The 22452-nt window shown below is 52.5% G+C and overlaps 1 long non-coding RNA gene across 1 annotated transcript; it reads left to right on the top strand.

Moving 5' to 3' along the window:
- The first annotated feature begins 5462 nt into the window (after nt 1-5462).
- Nucleotides 5463-21382, top strand: LOC140403009 (uncharacterized). Its single transcript, XR_011938269.1, has 4 exons — nt 5463-5542; nt 11572-11707; nt 18693-18802; nt 21287-21382. It is a non-coding gene; the product is annotated as an uncharacterized lncRNA (long non-coding RNA).
- Nucleotides 21383-22452: the final 1070 nt, after the last annotated feature.

Genomic DNA, 22452 nt, shown 5'->3' with positions numbered 1-22452 from the left:
CTAGGCAGCTCCTTGTGGGAGATTGGCTGCAGTCCCGGCATGGCCACTGCTCCTGGTAACGCTGCTGGGATTGGAGGGCTGCCAGCCACCTGATTGGCTGGGCATCCTCCCAGATGGGTGTGGAAACCACGACCCGAGCCACTTAACCGCCCGGGGCCTTAAAATCAGATAATTGGTTCTTGATTCTTCAAATGAAGGCAGGCTGGTCCCTGAATTATCAGAGTGTGGTGGGGACACCGCCTCCACAAAAAACTCCAGTCCAAGCCACTAACTATATCCAGCCAAAGCTTATAATCAAAGGGCAGAATTTTCCCACAGTCTTCGTGACCTTGATGCCAAGATCAAATGGGGGTGATGAGCCCGCACTTGCCAGGAGATGGGCAGCGAAGCTATTTTCCCAGAGGCAGCCTCGTAATTGACCACCTCCAAGCTCACCATCCAATTAGGGATGGCGGACAAGCTCAAGCTGCTGCCAGCCCAATCAGGGGGCCAGTAGCTCTGGAGACTTGGCAGCTCCATCGAGGGACATGGGTGCTAATGATGGCGATAGGAGAACGCATGGGCACCTCTGTAAGGAAAACTGAAGAGACAGTTTCACAGGGACAGCACTGAATGCACTAAATGTGGTCTTACCATGAGAAAAGACGTACCTTATCCATGTCTAAATCATTTTACCCCTAATGTCACTACTTTTTCAGTCTACACACACTTTGGCTTTCTGTAATCTTTACGATTGTCACAAATAGGCTTACATTAACACCGCAATGAAGTTACTATGAAATGCCCCTAGTCGCCACATTCCACCGCCTGTTCGGATACACAGAGGGATAATTCAGAATGTCCAAATTACCCAACAGCACATCCCCTGGAACTCGCGGGAGGAAACCGGAACACAGAGGAAACCCACGCAGACACGGGAAGAACGTGCAGACTCCGCACAGACAGCGATCCAAGCTGGGAATCGATCCCGGGACCCCGGCGTCGCGAAGCAACAGCGCCAACCACCGCGCCACTGCGCCAACCAAAGCTTTTAATATAACTGAAGACATAGAAATAAATCACACATGTTCAGGACTCACATCATGAATCTTGACCTCTTCTAATACGTTCACTACACGTCCTCCTTTTGAGGAAACAATCTGATGGCTTGTGTCAACCCACTGGAGCCCAGAACTGTCCTTTTTGTTCACCTTTGTTTTAGACTTGCAATATCAATTCATAATCTTTTCTCACTTACACACTTTGTGGGGTGTACATTATCTCACAGGGATCGATTGTCAATATAACATTCTATTGGGATATTTTCTTCATCATTTCCCCCCATCTAGCATTTCGCCAAATGTTTTAGATAAAAAGAATGCCATGTCAACCACCACTACTGGTCTGAGAGTCTCTGCAGTCAGGTTGTTTTTTTCTTCTTGCTTCCTAAGCCAAGGGACAAGATCGTCCGTTTTCACCCACAAGAAATATTATAAGATCTGCTGCACTTGAAAACCCATCAACAAGGCTTGCATGAGGGGCGTCACTGGACACAATCAATTTCATTCTGAGGGTCACCGAAAGATGGAAACTTCAGTACACATTTCTCCATCTTTAATTTGTTTCCATGTTTTGATGTCCTGGAACTTGGGATGTTTCATTTTGGCAGCCAGTTCAGCAACATCAAAGCTTGCATCCCGCCTCATTTGTGTGGCGAACCAATTTAATTGACCAATTAGACTCCCCAGCTGCTCCATCTCAACTTTATAAGCATCTTTTTGTGAGGACCTAGCCCAGTTGACTGTGATAAGCTACTCCAAGTACAATTGGAGGTATAAAGTGACCTCAGATCCACCTGATGTTGCTACATACTGAAGCCACACAGGGGAAGTCTATTGCATATTGGAGCCCAATGCAGCATTCTGAGTACAGGAGAATCAGTGTCACTGCTGTTCTGTGTAACATACTCTTGGTGTTGTCGCCTGGACCTGGTGCATAAAGCAGTTCTTTTTATAAATATGGTGGTGAGGGTACAATCTCATATTGCTCGTCATACCTTAGAGGTGTTTTATACAGGCACAACTTATTCCATGAGGTAACCTTACTCAGATAGGCATCACCAAAGGAGTCACCAATGTACCAATTCATCACAATGTTCACACTGTTTTAATTTCAAACTTTGAATTATTCCCTTGAATTTCAAGAATGCTCTTCATCATTCATAACAACGCAATCTTTAAACACAATCAACAGAACTGCCCACTCCTGCCAGCAGCAGGAATCATGGCGGGAGACAAAGAAATCAAAATATTTCCCAAAAGCAGGATAAACTGTCAGAATTCGATTTTCAAGGCGGGTTAAAGGCTCGTCAAGTTTCCCAAAGGACAATTTTGGGAACCCTATTTGCCCACATTAGCATCTCATGTATGTCCATTAAAGGGTCACCTTGTCGGAATTAATTTTACCCTCCAAATCTGTTCCCAACCATGGCCTGCTGTGACTGGGTCATGCTCAGGAGTACCGCTGCAATGTCCAGGTGGCTCAGGCACATGGCTGCCTGTGAGAGGGCAGCCCTATCCTGGGCCTTGGCCTCCGTCTGCACAGAATGTCCCAGCCTTGGACATACTGATCCATAGCCGAAACCCTCGCTCCCAAGGCCTCCACTGGGGACGCAATCCATGCAGTCTTGGCCTGGGTGGCACACATGGCCAGCACCAGCCCCTGCTCCTGCACGCAGCTGGACTCCTCCCCTTGCACCTGCAGGTGCTGGATGCTCGCCGACAACCCATCCTGTAGTCCCTGCCTCTGCGATTGCATCACCATGATCAATGGGACTATCCGTTCCAGAAGCCCGTAACCCATCTGGACAGCAGCTGGTCCCTGGGGTCGGCCTGCCCTCTGGCTGTCCGTCCCCTTGGGAGTTCCTACCTCCACCTGACGTACCATAGCATTTGTGTGGTGCGCACCAGAGAGCGTCCCAGGAACATCTTCAGTGAAATGCCTGGCCAAGGTAAGTGTCTCTGGGATGGTGGAGACAGCTTTGACAGGAAATTGGTGTCAACATCGGACTCAAGCTCCGGGGTGTCCTGCGCCTCGGGCATATAGGTCCCCTCTGTGTCGGTGTCATCATCGCTGCTTGGCACCAGGGGTTCTGGCTGTGTGCAAGGGGGGGCACCAGAAGGACCCGCCCCATCACCAGCAGGTCCTACAAGACAAGATGCACGATTAGACCGTGGGCCGGGGGGTAGTGGGGATGGTGGGGTGAAGATGGTGTGGGCATGAGGGTGTGGGGGTGAGGGTGGTATGGGGTGGTGCAGGGGTGAGGGTGGTGAGGGAGTGGTGTTGGGGGGGTGGACGGTTGACACACGTGCCATGGGGAACCCCAACTCAGCAGGGTCTCACTTCCTCCACCCCGGCGACTGCCCTGTCCTCGGGCCCGCCGACCACGTCCATGGCCCGCTGCTCTGCCGCGGTGAGGGGCCACAGGTCCGGCGGTCCCCTCCAGTCTTTCCTTCTCCCAGCTGTTATGGGCGGCCTTTTCCTGGAGGGGGGGAGAGGACAGAAAACGCACAGTGTTAGACAGTCCGATACATGTAGCCAGGGGTGGGTAGCTGATGGCTTCAGTGGCCAGGGCACCAGTATGGGTGCCGGCATGTGGTGCAGGGTAGGCGTTTGGATGCTCTCCGGGTTGGGGGGGTAGAATGGCACAGTGCTGCCTACGCACCCTGGCCACCCTGAGGAGATTGTACAGTTTTCTACGGCATTTCAGGCCAGTCCAGCTCTCTTGGCGCTTACTGCCTCTGCTACCTGGGCTAGGCACGGCAAACGGTGGCAGCTGGCAGTCTCCTTTCCAGGCCTGGGTACAGGGTGGTCCGCCTCTCCTCCATGGCATCCAGGCGGGTCTCAAGTTCGCCGCCGGTGAATCGTGGGGCCGCTCTCCTTGCTGCCATCTTCTTGGCTCGGATGGTATGTGTGGGGAGCGAAGTGTGTATATGCGACTGCAGCTTGTCAGCCTCCTGAGTGTCAATCGCAAATCCAGTCAATCCTGCATGGTTTCTCATTGGAATTGATTGTGTTCCACGTGACACCGGTGCTAGCCCCTTAACAGTTGCTGAATCGGTCCAGGTGCGCTGCCAGTTTTGCTGTCGTGGAGGTCCACCAATCCTGCCCTGGCATCAACACTTAGTCTCAGGAACATCACACTTGGTAATGGCTCTCATCCAGCTAAGGAGAAGGAGGGTCCATTGTCAATTGACACAGGGCTAGGTGGAGCAAGGTCCTGAGCACCAAGATGCACCGGGGCCTCTATGAGGTCAAGATGCTGGCGAATATGGAACACTGCAATGGTAAGCATTGGTCAAACAATGGGTATATCGCTGGCGATGCTCTTATCTAGAGATGGGCAAAAGGCAATGCGAGAGGTGCCCTCGTATGCCCCGGGATGTGGTTGTTCACATCTGCCAGCTCCTCCAGTACAAGCTGTGGCCACAAGGACTCTGGAGGAATAAAGCAGAGCTCCTGGCCTGCAAGGAGTGAATATGTTTCCAGGTGCCCTTTAAATATGGTTTCAGAACTTTGACCACATGAAGTAACGATGGAGCAGACGACATCCTGCCCCGCCCCAACACGAGATTCACTGAACTCTTCACGGGTACTTAATTAATGAGCTGAAAAGCAAAAAATTGCGCCTGTTCACCTGCCCCGTTGCCCAATGGGAATCTTTACCACCTGCCACCAGACTCCCTTGCCAGAATATGAAATTCCACACAATTATTTTCATGTTTCTCTATTACAAATTCTGCGAGATTCCTCGGTCACTATGAGGCACAGGCCCAGCTAATAATCAAACATTAGATTCTTATAATTTGTACAATAGTATTCTTCTCAAGATTCAGTGTTTGCAAATTCACATTCGATTACACAACAACAAAGGTTGATTGTGTGGCAGTCATACTTAGATCTGAGTTCTAAAGACTGAGTAATTAGGTTGAAAAGAGTGGTCTTAATTAGATATTAGTCAACTGCAATAAGTAACTGAAACATTGGTAAATTCCAAAGCTTCTTTCAGGAGTTAGATTTATGCACAAAATCAAATAGATTCAAATCCATTTCGAGGTTGAAAATGTAGGTAGGGATTTTCCGGTCGCCGACGCTAAAATTATGTTCGGCGATCAGCCGGAGAATCAAAGTTCCCGACCAAATCGGGGGTGGCGCCGCTTTCACGATGCCCCGCCCCTTCCAAAGCAGCGCGTATTGATGACATTGCCTGAGGCCCGCCCCTGACCGGCGAGTTCCCGACGGCGTCGGTCACGTGTGGTCTCATCTGTCGGAAACTCGGCGTGGCCGCTGCGGACTCAGTCCAGCACCGCCACAGTCGGGGGAGGGCCGATCCGCGGGCAGGGGGTGACTTCTTCAGGGGCTGGAGGCACTGCGGGGGGAGGTGGTCTGATGTCCTCACTGACATAAGTAGTCAACTCTTGAATGGGTAACCCTGTCTCCGAGGAGCCATACCTCCAGCTGCTGATCTCCCTCAAGGACATAGGATCTGAGAAAGCCCCAAGATGTAAGTGTCATGGATGCTCCCCTGGAAATGGGCACACACCTGCATTATGTGCATCGGGTGGTCACAAACGAGTTGGACATTGCGGGAGTGGTATCTCTTCTATTTCATGAATGGCGCCATATGATGCCATGGAGACAGCAGAGCCATGCGGGTACAGTCTATCATCTCCTGCACCTGGGGAATGTCTGCTCAGCGGACAAAGCCCATAGCCCTGGCATCCTGGCTTGCCTGGTCCCGATCCAGGTTTATATACATGTGGGCCCTCGCAAAAAGGGCATCACTCTGTATTCCTGAGTGACTGACTGGGAAATGCCACACAGGTCACCCCTGCTGCCCTGAAATAAGCTTCTTGCATGCCAATGTAACACCAATATTCAAAAAGGGAGGGAAACAAAAAACAGGTCACTGTAGGCCAGCTCGTTTAATGTCTGTCATTGGGAACTGTTAGAGTCCATTATAAAGGATGTAATAGCAGAGCATTTAGAAATGCATAATATGATTAAGGAGAGCTCCATGAAGGGGAAATCATGCCTGACAAATTTCTCAGAATTCTTTGCGGTGGTAACGAGCAGGGTAGATAAAAGGGAGCCAGCAGATATAATGGTGTAAAGTTTCAGGCGAGGGACCACATGGAAGTGATGACTGTTTGAAAACTCAACATTTATTTTACTTACTAGCATACAACTCCTACTCCCTGGAGAGTCTCCCGTGCCCGGCCTACACTTGGGCCGGGATATTTATGCTCTAATGAACCCTTGCTTAAGGGTTTAGCTCTGCCCCCTCATCTGGACACATGGGCTGGATTCTCTGTTTCAGCAACTAAGTGTTGACACACGTGTGGTCTTTTATGACCAAACATTCTGCGTGCGGGGCTAGCAGCGGCGCCGGGTGAAACTCCTGGCTCCGGTGCCGAAAACGGCCGGAGAATGGGCGGGTCCCTGGCCGCGCATAGGCTGGGCAGACAACCTGCAGTGGTCATGCCATACAACATGGAGTCGGGCATGCGCGGACCCGACCCGCCATCCGCGACCCCACAGGCCACCCCCTGCTAGCCCCTCATCGGTCCCGGAATAGGTGAGGGTTTCACGCAGAATGTTTGGTCATAAAAAGACACACATGCATCAACACTTTGTCGCTGAAATGGAGAATCCAGCCCATGATCTGTCACCCACCACCAGTCATGGACATGGACCCCGGCTAAGTGTGGCGGCGCTGAACACAGTCCGCAACCGGGATCCCGACTGCAGAGACCACAAGTGTCCCGCAGTCGGGAATTCGGCTTATCGGGGGCAGAGCATCGCGGGAGCACTGGCCGATGATGCGGGATCGCCGTTGCAATGGCGTGCGGCGCGTGACATGATGACACCATTTCCAAGAGGGCGGAGCATGGCTGACTGGTGTCAAACCGCCGCCGGCCCCAAATTGGGCGTCGGGATCGCCAATTACAATATCGGCTTCGGGCAACGGAGAATCCCGCCCTATATTCAAGTGAGACCACTGGGACTCTGATGTTGCAGACCCCGTGGCCTCCGGTCGGTTTAGAACAAATATACTTGGATTTCCAAAACGCGCTTAATAAGGTACTGCATAAATGGCTACTTTATAAGCCCATGGTGTTGGGGATAATTATTGGCATGGATAGAGATTGGGGGCGAAATTCTCCCCCAACGGCGGGATGTCCGCCGACTGGCGCCAAAGCCGGCGCCAATCAGACGGGCATCGCGCTGGCCCAAAGGTGCGGAAGGCTCCGCATCTTTGGCGGCCTAGCCCCAACATTGAGGGGCTAGGCCGACGCCGGAGGGATTTCCGCCCCGCCAGCTGGCGGAAATGGCGTTTGTTTCCCGGCCAGCTGGCGCGGAAATGCGGCGCATGCGCGGGAGCGTCAGCGGCCGCTGTCAGTTTCCCAGCGCATGCACGGGAGCGTCAGCGGCCGCTGTCAGTTTCCCGCGCATGCGCAGCGGGGAGAGTCTCTTCCACCTCCGCCATGGTGGAGGCCGTAGCGGAAGCGGAAGGGAAAGAGTGCCCCCACGGCACAGGCCCGCCCGCGGATCGGTGGGCCCCGATCGCGGGCCAGGCCACTGTGGGGGCACCCCCCGGGGTCAGATCGCCCCGCGCCCCCCCCAGGACCCCGGAGCCCGCCCACGCCGCCTGGTCCCGCCGGTAAATACCAGCTTTGATTTACGTCGGCGGGACAGGCAATTCCTGGGCGGGACTTCGGCCCATTCGGGCCGGAGAATCCAGTGGGGGGTCCCGCCAACCGGCGCGGCCGGATTCCCGCCCCCGCCCAATCTCCGGGAGCGGAGACTTCGGTGGGGGCGGGGGCGAGATTCACGGCGGCCAACGGCCATTCTCCGACCCGGCGGGGGGTCGGAGAATGACGCCCAGGATAACTAATATAAGACAGAGTTGGGATACAAGGGCCATTTTCAGGATGGCAACTTGTAACTAGTGGAGTGTCATAGGGATCAGTGCTGGGGACAGAATTACTTATAATACATCTTTAATGACTTGAACGAGGAAAGCAAATGCACCCTGCCAATTCATTGGAGTTTAGAAGATTGTGAGGTCACCTTATTGAGACATTTAGGATTCTCAGGGGGCTTGACAGAGGGTAGATGCTGAGAGGATGTTTCCCCTTGTGGGAGAGTATAGGACGAGAGGGCATAATCTCAGAGTATGAGGTTGCCCAATAAAGATAGAGATGAGGAGGAATTTCTCCTCTCAGAAGGTAGTGAATTTATGGAATCCTTTACCGCAGAGAGCTGTAGATGTTGGATCATTAAGTATGTTCAAGGTTGAGATGGACAGATTTTTAACCAGTAAAGGATACGGCGGGAAAGTGGAGTTGAGGATGTTCTCAGATCAGACATGATCTCTATGGGCTGAATGGCCTACAACTGCTCCTATGTCTTATGGTCTTATAATCTATGTTCAGAGTGGTGGATACTTTAAGGGCCATGGGGAGTGGGTGTCCTCCCATTCCATGTGGTGCCAGCTGTTGCAGGGCGTGCCACCACATGTGTGTGTGTGAGAGGGATTGTGTGTGAGAGGGATTGTGTGTGAGAGGGATTGTGTGTGAGAGGGATTGTGCGTGAGCGGGACTGTGTGTGAGAGGGATTGTGTGTGAGAGGGATTGTGTGTGAGAGGGATTGTGTGTGAGAGGGATTGTGTGTGAGAGGGATTGTATGTGTCTGAGAGGGATTGCGTGTGTGTGTGTGTGTGTGTGCACGTGTGCGTGTGTGAGAGGGATTGTGTGTGTGTGTGGTAGTCACCACTGTTGTATTATATTGTATATATGAGTATTACAGTAAGGCCTCTGTACTGCAGGTATGGGGGTAGATCCCTGCCTGCTGGCTCCGCCCAGGAGGCGGAGTATAAATGTGTGTGCTCTCCGAACAGCAGCCATTTCGTAAGCTGCTGTAGGAGGCCACACATCTCTGTGTAATAAAGCCTCGATTACATCCTACTCTCGTCTTGTCGTAATTGATAGTGCGTCAGTGTGAGTGAGAGGGATTGTGTATGAGAGGGATTGTGTGTGCGTGAGAGGGATTGGTGTGTGAGAGGGATTGTGTGTGTGTGAGAGGGATTGGTGTGTGAGAGGGATTGTGTGTGTGTGAGAGGGATTGGTGTGTGAGAGGGATTGTGTGTGTGTGAGAGGGATTGGTGTGTGAGAGGGATTGTGTGTGTGTGGTAGTCACTACTGTTGTATTATATTGTATGCACTGCATACGAGGGTATTACGGTAGGGCCCCTGTACTACAGGTATGGGGGTAGATCCCTGCCTGCTGGCTCCGCCCAGGAGGCGGGGTATAAATGTGTGTGCTCTCAGAACAGCAGCCATTTCGTAAGCTGCTGTAGGAGGCCACACATCTCTGTGTAATAAAGCCTCGATTACATCCTACTCTCGTCTTGTCGTAATTGATAGTGCATCAGTGTGTGTGAGAGGGATTGTGTATGAGAGGGATTGTGTGTGAGAGGGATTGTGTGTGAGAGGGATTGTGTGTGTGAGAGGGATTGTGTGTGTGTGAGAGGGATTGTGTGTGTGTGTGTGTGTGTGTGAGAGGGATTGTGTGTGAGAGAGGGATTGTGTGTGTGTGTGAGAGGTATTGGTGTGTGTGAGAGGGATTGTGTGTGTGTGTGTGAGAGGGATTGTGTGTGTGTGAGAGGGATTGTGTGTGTGTGTGTGTGTGTGTGAGAGGGATTGTGTGTGTGTGAGAGGGATTGTGTGTGTGTGAGAGGGATTGTGTGTGTGTGTGAGAGGGATTGTGTGTGTGTGAGAGGGATTGTGTGTGTGTGAGAGGGATTGTGTGTGTGTGTGTGTGTGTGTGAGAGGGATTGTGTGTGTGTGAGAGGGATTGTGTGTGTGAGAGAGGGATTGTGTGTGTGTGTGTGTGTGAGAGGGATTGTGTGTGAGAGAGGGATTGTGTGTGTGTGTGAGAGGGATTGTGTGTGAGAGAGGGATTGTGTGTGTGTGTGAGAGGGATTGTGTGTGAGAGGGATTGTGTGTGTGTGTGTGAGAGGGATTGTGTGTGAGAGAGGGATTGTGTGTGTGTGTGAGAGGTATTGGTGTGTGTGTGAGAGGGATTGTGTGTGTGTGAGAGGGATTGTGTGTGTGTGAGAGGGATTGTGTGTGAGAGAGGGATTGTGTGTGTGTGTGAGAGGGATTGTGTGTGTGTGAGAGGGATTGTGTGTGTGTGAGAGGGATTGTGTGTGAGAGAGGGATTGTGTGTGTGTGTGAGAGGGATTGTGTGTGAGAGGGATTGTGTGTGTGTGAGAGGGATTGTGTGTGTGTGAGAGGGATTGTGTGTGTGAGAGAGGGATTGTGTGTGAGAGAGGGATTGTGTGTGTGTGTGAGAGGTATTGGTGTGTGTGTGAGAGGGATTGTGTGTGTGTGAGAGGGATTGTGTGTGTGAGAGGGATTGTGTGTGTGTGTGTGTGTGTGTGAGAGGGATTGTGTGTGTGTGTGAGAGGTATTGGTGTGTGAGAGGGATTGTGTGTGTGTGAGAGGGATTGTGTGTGTGTGAGAGGGATTGTGTGTGAGAGAGGGATTGTGTGTGTGTGTGAGAGGGATTGTGTGTGAGAGGGATTGTGTGTGTGTGAGAGGGATTGTGTGTGTGTGAGAGGGATTGTGTGTGTGAGAGAGGGATTGTGTGTGAGAGGGATTGTGTGTGTGAGAGGGATTGTGTGTGAGAGGGGTTGTCTGTGAGAGGGATTGTGTGTGTGTGTGTGTGTGTGTGAGAGGGATTGTGTATGTGAGAGGGATTGTGTGTGAGAGGAATAGTATGTGAGAGGGATTGTGTGTGTGAGAGGGATTGTGTGTGAGAGGGGTTGTCTGTGAGAGGGATTGTGTGTGTGTGTGTGTGAGAGGGATTGTGTATGTGAGAGGGATTGTGTGTGAGAGGAATAGTATGTGAGAGGGATTGTGTGTGTGTGAGAGGGATTGTGTGTGTGAGAGGGATTGTGTGTGAGAGGGATTGTATGAGACTGCGTGTGTGTGTGAGAGGGATTGTGTGTGTTTCCGTTGACAACGGCAGAACTGAAAAACATGCAGCGGGGTGGTCGATAAATCCCGCCCTATGTGTGAGAGACAGAGTGAATGTTTATGAGCAACAGAATGTGTGTGTGAGAGGGATTGTGTGTGAGAGAAGAGTGTATGTGTATGAGCAAGAGTCTATGTGTGTGTGTGAATGAGAATGTGAGATTATTGTTCACTCCCAGTCTCGGGGGTCAATCTCACCCTCACCCCGACGCACCAACTCACACAGTGGTTGTGGGTGAGAGTGAGTGAAAAAGTACCCTGCGGCTGGGAGGGAGCCGGAAATATACAATTTGACCCTCTGACACCCTAATGGTCATCTCTATTAATCACTCAATATTTCAAATTATTAATTTATTACTTTGAAATTGCTTTACTTTTGCTCAGCAAGTTGTTTCTTTTCTTCACACCTCAACGTTTTATTGAAATTCATGTCTAATGTTGTGCCAAATCTAACCTTACCGAGGATTGCTGAACATTTATCCATTTTCAGCGCCCTGGAAGAGCAGCTTCTTCCAAAGAAAACAGTTCTGAAAGGACCTGTGCCAGAAGCCTGCTGAGAATAGTCTTCAAAACACAAGATGTAGCAACACTTCCACTATGTAGGTGTTGGAACTCCAGTCATTTCGGTAGGTCTCTTTCACACACATCCTGAAAATGTGCATCAGCGGCATTACTATTGAGGAGATCGACTAATCAGACCCAGGTTTTGACTAACAGCTCAACTCAGGATCTTGTGATCAACAGCTTGAATATATAACACATGCTTGTTTATCTTGTGTGCAAACAAATTTAACCCTCAAAGTATTAACCACTAAAATTGTTTTGCCTTCTTATATATGGGGCTTATTTACTCAGCAGGATAGGGGGTTAATTGAAAGTTAGTTTTATACCTTATTTGCATAAATATTTATAAAAATTATTCTTTTGTGTGTGTGTGGATATGCATATAAACTGATTTATGTTTTTAAAGAGACTGATTTTTCATATCTGGCTTCATGCTGTAGACCAGTTCACTGGTCTAAACTCTTCTGTTTTTTAGGTTATACACAGTTGGGCAAATGGCCCACAAGCACTTTTGATTCTAAAGTGTTTTGTTCATAACAATTGCAAATATTTTCTCAATTTGAAATTCACTGGAAAGGAAAATTCCAAGAGATATTTTAGAAATTCATGCAAATCGCTTCAGTTGAGGAATCAGGGCTAGTACAGTCTGAGATGGGCTGAAATGCCTCACTCATTTCTACGTTTCAATGCTTCTATCCACATACCCCCAAAACAGGCTTCGTGTTGTAGCTCTCGTGAAGGTTCAACAACTTGGCTTCTTGTATCAGATGTGACTGTATGAATATTTTCAAACCTATTTTGGGGGCCAGCACAGTGAGATACTTTATGGCAATTTATGTCTCTGATATACCCTACATGAGCCAGTTGTTTAGGTGTCACCGGGCAGGATTTAATGGAGGTGACAGGATCTCAGCTGCTGGTCAAGGAGCCAATGGGAGACCCAGGTCATCTCCCAAGGAAGGCCCACCAAATGAATTGTCGCTCCGACACTTGACAGGCCAGCAGGGGGAATGGGGCAGGGGTCCCAGGCTCAAGAACTCCAGGTGCAGAGGCCCCACCAGATGAGATCTGCCAGCCAATAAAAGACCGCTAGCTCTTCCGCACACAGCAGTACTCATCCTCCACAGGACATGCCCATCAGGTGGGACTGAACACTAGAAGCAAAGCTTTGCAAACTTTATCCTCTCTGAGATAAGTTAAGGGGCGGGAAAAGTTCAGGAAAATTATGTTCTTTTCCCTAAGGCATGACCACAACATGCACTGGTCGGTTGTAAAAATGCAGCAAAAAACAGCTATAAAAAAGTCCACGTCTCAGCTAGTTAGAGGCCCTGTATCCTTGTGCCAGCCAATACCAGTTGATAATCTGTTGGAAGGGAGAAGGCACAGCTTCAGGGTTAGAAGTGGCCTGAAACCCCGAAGAGTTCAAACTTAGGTCATCTGTTTTAAGTGGCGCCATTGTAAAGGAGCTATTTGAATGGACTGGGATAATTTGAGGGGAAACAACAATACTGTCCTACAACCTGGGCAGCCTGGGATTGGGTTCCTCCTGCAGCTTGGGCTAGGTGGGCACATTGTGCTTGCTGACCCAAACTTAATAGACCCCCTTTCCCCAACTAATCAATTCCTCTTGACGTTCAACAGCATTACCATGGCTGAATCCCCTAGCATCAACTTTCTGTTCATGTAAATTAATAATACTCAAAATTAAAGTGGTGCCTTTATTCACATGCAGCTCAGGTGATGCAAGGAGCCCGTCTCTATCCAGGGGCTGGGCTATCTTGAGCTGTTGTTGGTTGGTATGCATATGTAAGTGGATTAACCACATAGATACTGCGGTTATAAGAGTAGGTCTGATGTTGGGAATTTTGCAGTGAGTAACTCACCTCCTGATCCTCCAAAGCCTATCCACCATCTACAAGGTGGAATAATCTTCACTTGTCTGGCTGAGTGCAGCTCTACTCAAGCAGCTCAACACTATCCAGGGAAAAGTTAGCCAACTGGATCCGCATCCCATCCACCACCGTAAGCATTTACTCTCTCCACCACCAGTGCACAGTGACAGCAGTGTGCTCCTCCAACAAGATGCACTGCAGCAACCCACTAAGGCACCATTGACAGAACCTTCCAAACCCGCAACCTCCACCACCTAGAAGGACAAGGGCAGCAGATACATGGGAACACCACTGCCTGCAAATTTCTCTCCAAGTCACACATCATCCTGACTTGGAACTGTAACACTGTTCCTTCACTGTAACTGTGCCAAAATCCTGGAACTCCCTCCCTAATGGCACTGTGGGTGTACCTACATCGCCTTCTCAAAGGCAGTTAGTGATAGGCAACAAATGCTGGCCTTGCCAGAAACCCCAAATTCCATGATCGGAAAGGAAACTCTGGTGGATTTGACACCGAAGACCAGCAGCAAGCTGGAGTTTGGAGTAATTGCCAAGATCATGGGCGAAATTCTCCAGAAACGGTGCGATGTCCGCCGACTGGCGCCCAAAACGGCGCCAATCAGATGGGCATCGCGCCGCCCCAAAGGTGCCGAATGCTCCGCATCTTTGGGGGCCGAGTCCCAACATTGAGGGGCTAGGCCGACGCCGGAGGAATTTCTGCCCCGCCAGCTGGCGGAAACGGCCTTTGTTGCCCCGCCAGCTGGCGCGGAAATGACATCCCCAGCGGCGCATGCGTGGGAGCGTTAGCGGCCGCTCATGCCATTCCCGTGCATGCGCAGTGGAGGGAGTCTCTTCCACCTCCGCCATGGTGGAGACCGTGGCGGAGGCGAAAGGGAAAGAGTGCCCCCACGGCACAGGCCCGCCCGCGGATCGGCGGGCCCCGATCGCGGGCCAGGCCACCGTGGGGGCACCCCCCGGGGCCAGATCGCCCCGCGCCCCCCCCAGGACCCCGGAGCCCGCCCACGCCACCTTGTCCCGCCGTTCAAAAGGTGGTTTAATCCACGCCGGCGGGACAGGCAATTTATCGGTGGGACTTCGGCCCATCCGGGCCGGAGAATCCAGCGGGGGGGGCCCGCCAACCGGCGCGGCCCGATTCCCACCCCCGCCGAATATCCGGTGCCGGAGACTTCGGCAACCGGCGGGGGCAGGATTCACAGCAGCCCCCGGCGATTCTCCGACCCGGCGGGGGGTCGGAGAATGACGCCCCTTATTCCCAAACATTTTGGGGCCAATGCATTTTGCAGTTTAAACTCAGTCTTTTTCAATGTTTCAACCTTTATTTACAATTTATGTTAACAGATAAACATATATTACTTTGGAAATTTAATTTGCCACACAAACAGGTGCCTAATGGATTAATATCTCAAAAATACCACTTTAAAATTTGTTCTGGATCGAATCACTCATCAACAATTCTGGTTACAAGGTTGAAATATCCGATCATTACAAGAATAGTCAGTTTTTCTCGCCCAAACAAATTCCAAACAATTTCTCGTTGCCCAAACAGTACATAAAATGCTTTTTCACATTGCACCCAGGTCTTTATCAAATATGAAGTTTAATCTAATTCTGCTGTCTGTAAGTCTCTTGACAACGATTCCCTCCTGTCTGCCGGGGCCCTCAACTTACACCTACCTAGTTGGGACCATATGCAGTACATCTTTTTCAGATATTTCAGAGGAAGACTCAGTGAAATCCAATACTACGCACACTGTCTCGAACACGATGGTGGTCTGGCCTTGTCCTTTCTGCTCAAGCTGCCAAGCAGCTGTAGTGCAGCACTGAACGTTCAGGAACCTCTCAGACATGAATCAAAGATACAAGCCATGGCAGGCAGCAACCATTTTACTCAATAAATTTCTATTTCGTAACCTATTGCACCAAAGTGTCATCTTCCTCTCTATTTATGACATTATTGCTCTCCCTTTCTTTCTGTGACTATATTCTAGTGTTATTTCTCCAGACTTATGTTCAGTTTTTCTATCTCCATCCTTCACAGATAATTATCGGCTCAGATAGTTGATTTAAGCCACCTCAGCCTGGTTTTCATTAGGCCCGTTCCTATGGGCAGTTTTGCAGAAGAGTGAAAAAGGAGTTCCGTTAATCTGAAAGAAAACTCCAGCATTTTGGTTAGTCAGGATGCATTTTTGAGTGTATTTCACAATATGCCACTTTTAGATGTGGGCCAGATGAGCCAGCATTATGCTTCACCACTCAAACAATGGTGATATACAATACATTGAATATTGCTGTTGGCCAGGAGGCCCGAGAGATCCTAAATGGATAAAAAATTGAGAGGAGGTAAAAAAGTCAAAATATTGTGAACAAGAGGAGCTTCAAACCAACCAGGAAATCTATTAGGAAAGCTAATAGAATGTTATTTTTTGTGACGAGGGGAATTGATTACAAAGGTAGAGAGGTTATGCTTCAGTTGTACGAGGCATTGGTGAGACCACATCTGGAGTATTGTGTACAGTAGGACAGTACTGGGACATTGGGTGCGATACTCCGCTCCCGCGCCGGTTGGGAGAATTGCCTGGGTCGCCAAATTTTCCGCGACGCCGGTCCGACACCCTCCCATGATTCACGGAATCGGCCAGATCGGCACAATCGCGTTTTGCGCGGCATGGTACAGTGAATCGCCCGAGATAGCCAAAATGGCGATTCACCGGTACCCCCGCGATTCTCCGGCCCAGATGGGCCGAGCGGCCTGCCCAAAACGGCGGGTTCCCCCTGGCGCCGTCCACACCTGGTCGCTGCCAGCGGGAACAGCGTGGGAACGCTGGGGGGGGGGCGGCCTGCGGGGGGGGGCGTTGTATACAAAATTATGAGGGGCATAGACAGAGTGGATAGTCAGAGGCTTTTCCCCAGGGTAGAGGGGTCAATTACTAGGGGGCATAGGTTTAAGGTGAGAGGGGCAAAGTTTAGAGTAGATGTACGAGGCAAGTTTTTTACGCAGAGGGTAGTGGGTGCCTGGAACTCACTACCGGAGGAGGTAGTGGAGGCAGGGACGATAGGGACATTTAAGGGGCATCTTGACAAATATATGAATAGGATGGGAATAGAAGGATACGGACCCAGGAAGTGTAGAAGATTGTAGTTTAGTCGGGCAGTATGGTCGGCACGGGCTTGGAGGGCCGAAGGGCCTGTTCCTGTGCTGTACATTTCTTTGTTCTTTGTTCTTTGAGGGGGGTTCCTGCACCGGGGGGGGGGCCTCAAATGTGGTCTGGCCCGCGATCGGTGCCCACCGATTGTCGGACCGGCCTCTCTGAAGGAGGACCTCCTTTCTTCCGCAGCCCCGCAAGATCCGTCAGACATCTTCTTGCAGGGCGGACTCGGAGAGGACGGCAACCACGCATGCGTGGGTGACGCCAGTTATGCGGTGCCGGCCGCGTCATGTATGCGCCGCCACCATTACACGGCGCCAAGGCCTGGCGCGTGTAAATGACGCGGCGCCGCTCCTAGCCCATTATCGGGCCCTGAATCGGTCGGGATAGGGGCCGTTTCGCGCCGTCGTGAACCTCGACGGCGTTCACGACGGCGAGAACACTCTGCCTCCATTTCGGAGAATCCCGCCCAGGATTCTCCATCCTGCCACACCCGTTTCCTGGTGTGGCGCGACCCCGCCGGCTGCGGGATCCTACATCCTGGCAGCTGGCCAATGGGATATCCATTGTGGGCAACCCCACGCCGTCGGGAAATCCGCAGGCGTGACTGCACTGCCGACAAGACGGAGGATCCTGCCGCCGGAGTATCCGGCCGCTGGTCTCCATATCTAAGGAAAGATGTAAATGTGTGAGAAACAGTTCAGAGGTTTACTAGACTACTACCAGGTATTGGCAGGTTGTCTTATGAGGAAAGGTTGGAGAGATTAGGCTTGTATCTACCAGAGTTTAGAAGAGTAAGAGGTGACTTGATCCTGAGGGGTATTGACCAAATGGATGTGGAGAGGGTGTTTCCTCTTGTCGAATAATCTAGGACTGGGTGGTCACAGTTTAAAAATTAAGGGCGCTCATTTAAGATGGAGATGAGGAGAAATGGTGCAGGATTCTCCGACCTCGCACTGGGCCGGAGACTCATCGGGGCCGGGGGGGGGGGCGGGGGAGCGCGATTCACGCGTTGCCGCTCCGTCGCCCATCCACTGATTCTCTGGTGCCAGCACGGTCGGTGGGGCGTGGTCAGCGCAGTCGGTGCGGCGTGGTCGGCGCGGTTGGTGCGGCACCGGTCGGGGGCCGCTCTATTCGGCTCCCCCGGCGATTCATTGTGCGCGATGGGCCGAGTGCCCGCCGAGTTAGGCCAAGTCCAGCCAGCGCCCTTCACGTGTGGTCCTACCCAGTGGGACCTCGCCATTCATGTCGCGGGGTGCGGCCTGGTTGGGGGGGGGAGGGGGTACCGACCTCGGTGGGGGGCCTCCACAGTGGCCAGGCCCTCAATCGGGGCCTACCGATTGGAGGGCGGCTTATCCTGGTGGGGGCCTATGTTCCTCCGCGCCAGGCCCCTGTAGCTCTCCGCCATACTGCGTCGGGGCCGGCGCGGAGAAGGCAACCCACGCGCATGCGCAGGCTCGCGTCGGCTATGCGCTAACTCGCGCCGGCCGTAGCACGCATGCGCGGACCCGCGGCACCCATTCTGATGCTTGTAACGACAGCTGGAGCAGTGTGAGGCTCTCCAGTGCCGTGCTGACCCCCTGTGATGCGCAGGATCGCTGCTCCTAGGGGCCTGTTGACGCCAGCGTAAAACGCTCCGGCATTTACGACGGCGCCAACACTTAGCCCCAGGATCAGAGAATCCCGCCCATGATTTCTCTCAGAGAGTCGTGAGACTCTGGAACTCTCTTCCTCAAAAGGCAGTGGAAGCAGAATCTTTGAATATTTTTAAGGTTGAGCTGGATAGAGTCTAGATTGACATGGGGTGAAGGCAGAAATGTAGAGTTGAGATTACAATCAGATCAGCCATGATCATATTGAATGGCGGAGCAGGCTCAAGGAGCCTCATGGCCTACACCTGCTCCTAATTCGTATGTTTATACCTGTGACCACTGTACACTAATGTGAAAGCAATGCAGTTAACACTTGTCATCTATTGCATGTGTAAGCTTTGCAGTAAAAATGGATTGAACACAATGGACGAAATATTCCGTATGGGGACAGTGGACGGCGAGACTGAATTGCGTGCAATTCGTATTCCCATTGGGGGCGCTATTCGGTAAGTGAGTTAGGACATGCAAATGAATAGCACTCTGCTGGCACGAATTCCAAACAATTCCCAGCCCAGCGGGCGTTCTAATCACTGGGGCCGGAGTTAACACCAAACAGCTTGGCAGCTGCAGCTGTTTTTAAGAGATTCACTTACCACACACTCACTGCAGCCGCCAAGATGGTGCAGGAAAGACCTGCGCCCTGAGGTCAGGAGTCCAAGGTGGACCCACAGCTCCATGCCAGTGAGGAGCGGAGGGTCACCCTCTTCCCCAACGTGGGCCGGAGGGTCAAGCCTGCCCTCCTGAACACTACCTGGAGGTGGTGGCAGAGGCAGTCAATGCTGCCAGCCTTGCCAGGAGGTGACAGCTGGTAATCCAGAGTGGTGGGGATCACTGGTGAGCCTGCTGCCCTGAGAGGGGCGAAGAGCCAGGGAGAACCCCCATCCCCTACCCCCATCCCTCATCCCCAACCTCCATTCCTGCTCCTCATTCCCGATCAGCATCTTGGACCCCCATCCCTGACTCTCATCCCCGACCCCCATCCCCGACCCCCATCCCTGCCATCCATCCAGGACCCCCATTCCGGAACCTCATCCATGGCCCCCAGTCCCGACCTTCATCCCTGCCCTCCATTCACTACCCCCATCCCCGACCCTCACCCCCGACCTCCATCCCTGCTCCTCATTCCCGACCACGATCCTGGATCCTCACCCCAACCTCCATCCCTGCTCCCCATCCCCGGCCCTCATCCCAGACCCTGATCCCCTACAATCCTCTGGTTGGGGTGAGCTCTGCTTATCTCCTGCTTCCTCTGGAATGAGGCAACACGTCTGACGATTGTCAACACCTGGTGGGCTCCTGGTTGAGCCTGGCACTTGATGATACAGCTGGGGTATGAGGGTGTTCTGTTTCTGCCTCCATCCCGGGCAGCCATCGCCCAGCAAGCCCGACAGTTTTCAACGATTTTTTAGTGGTTTTAGTGGTGGATTCTCCGCTCCTCCAGCCGCTTGTTTCTCGGCAGCGAGCCGTTTGCTGGAAACGGGATTCTACACTCCCGCTGCTTCACAAAGGGATTTCCCATTGAAGGCACTCCACGCCACCAGGGACACGCGGGCGTGGGTGCTCTGCTGGTGGGAAAAATGAGTTGCAAGAGCCGGAGAATTCCTACCCGTGTTTTTTTACCCTCCAACTCACCCGCTGCAGTCATGGCGCCCAGTCCACGTTTGTAAATACTTGTGATAATTCGCGGACATGTGACGTTCACCTGAGAGGAGCGGTGCACCGTGGAAGGGCAGAGCTTACTGTGTCCAACCCGCTAATCACATTTAAATGCATGCAAATGCCCGTTTTCCATGCTGCTGCGAGCATGGGGCACGAACCTCGATGTCGCCACCAGCGAGGGACCGATGAATTGCGGCCGAATCGGCGCCGGGCCAGACCTCGATTTTGGCTGGACGCCCAATTCTCTGTCCGATCACGGTTCGCGTTTGCGGCGTCGCGAGGCGGAGAATTTCCCCCAACATCCCAGACATTCATTTCCTGGGGATTTAATTTCTATTATTCTGCACATGCGTTTTCTGTCCACAAAACCATACTCCGTGTTTCAGTCTTTTCATCCTATGTTGCCTAAAGCTTTCCCATTGTGTGTCTCTATATCCATACTTGGAAAGGAAATCACCTGTATAAACCTGTCACCCGACCATGCACCAACTGACCAGTGCGCCAGTTTTCAGCACAAAACACTAGTCTTAAAGGGCGGGATTCTCCAACCCCCCACCGAGTCGGAGAATCACTGGGGGTGGTGTGAATCCGGCCCCGCCGCCGGCTGCCGACTTCTCCGGCGCCGGGGTTTTGGCGGGGCCGGGAATCGCGCCGCGCCGGTCGGCAGCTGCTGGCAGCAGCCCCCCCCGTCGATTCTCTGGCCCGCGATGGGCCGAGCGGTCGCCCGTGTTCGGCCGGTCCCGCTGGCGTAAATCACAACAGGTCCTTACCGGCGGGACCTGGCTCCAGGGATGGCCTTCAGAGTCCTCGAGGGGGGATCTGGCTCCCCGGGGGGGGGGGTGGGGGGGGCATGGTGGCCTGGCCCACGATCAGGGCCCACCGATCCGCAGGCGGGCCTGTGCATGGGGGCACTCTTTCCCTCCGCGCCAGCTGCTGTCAACCTCCACCATGGCTGGTGCGGAGAAGAAACCCCCTGCGCATGCACTGGGATGACGCCAACACACGCTGGCGCTCCCGCGCATGCGCCAACTCGCGCCGGCCGGTGGAGGCCCTTCGGCGCCAGTTGGCACGGTGCCAAGCCCAAGCCCTTCCGCGCTGGCTGCCGTGGCACCAACCCCACCAGCACCGGCCTAGTCCCTGAAGGTGCCGGAGTGGTTCACGCCACTCCTCGGCGCTGGTACGGCCCGCCCCGCCGGGTTGGGGCGAATCTCGCTCAAAGTGTTTCCTGCAAAGCTTTACACTGATATTTTTGATTTATTATTGTTTTTCAGATCCTGAAACTTCTAATGTTCAAGATGAAGGTTTAATCAAAAATGTATATTTTAAAACATATTGCAGAATAAGATGATTACATTTATCCACTAAATTGTCTTTTGTGTTTTATTAATTCTTTTTAAACTTGAAGGCTTTGGCGTCTCTGAAAAGTCTCGTCTTGGATTCAATGGGTGGGATTCTCCGGCCCCACGCCGGGTCGGTGAATCGCCGGGGGGCCGCACGAATCGCGCCATGCCGCCGAGAAGCTGGGACGTGGTCGGCGCACCGCCGGTCGGGGGCCGGTCTATGCGGCACCCCCCGCGATTCTCCGGGCCTGATGGGCTGAGCGGTCATTCAAAAAAAAAGAGTCCCGCCGGCGCCGTTCTAACCTGCTCTGAGCCGGCGGGATCTCGGCGTTGAAGGGTCGGGGGCCGGCCTGTGGGGGGGAGGGGGGATCCGACCCCAGGGGGGACCTCCGATGTGGCCTGGCCCGCGATCTGGGTCCACCAATCGGCGGGCCGGCCTCTCTGGCTGGGGGCCTCCTCTCCTACATGCCGGCCCCTGTCGCTCCTGTGCCATGTTCCGACGGGGCCAGCATGTTGAAGGAGGCCACTGCGCATGTGCACGTTGGCGCCGGTGCCACTGCGCATGCACGGATCCTGCGGCGCCCAGTTCGCGCCGGGATCGGCAGCTGGAGCGGCGCAAACCGCTCCAGCGCCGTGCTGGCCCCCTGTAGGGGCCAGAATTAGTCCTGGGAGCGGCCCATTCACGCCGTCGTAAAACGCAACGGCGTTTACGACGGCGTGGTCACTCTGCCATGGGATGAGAGAATCCCGCCCAATATTTTTGCCCAGTGCTGTGACTGAATGAGCTGTAACAAAGGACCGTGCAACATTAAACTTCCCCCTGGCTTCTAGAAGTTTCTGAAGTTTGTTTTGAAGAATTATTTGAAGGTAAGCAGGAAAATACATTTTAACAGGTTAATTGGGTACCGTTTATATGAGTGTTGTGTTAAACAAAGGCTACAGGTGTCTGTGTTTGAAACAATCCGTTTCTCTCTGGACTTTTGAAACTTGGATGAGGCCGAGCCAGTAGCCACCAACAAAACAGGAAGTGAATAACATGTACTTATTTATTTCTGTGAAGCCTGGAGGTGTGGGAGGGATTGTCAGCATTGTCAACC

This window comes from Scyliorhinus torazame, chromosome 1, assembly GCF_047496885.1.
Source record: "Scyliorhinus torazame isolate Kashiwa2021f chromosome 1, sScyTor2.1, whole genome shotgun sequence".
Lineage (NCBI taxonomy): Eukaryota > Metazoa > Chordata > Chondrichthyes > Carcharhiniformes > Scyliorhinidae > Scyliorhinus > Scyliorhinus torazame.
Note: the sequence above shows the minus strand (reverse complement) of the source record. Positions and strands in the feature narration are given on the sequence as shown.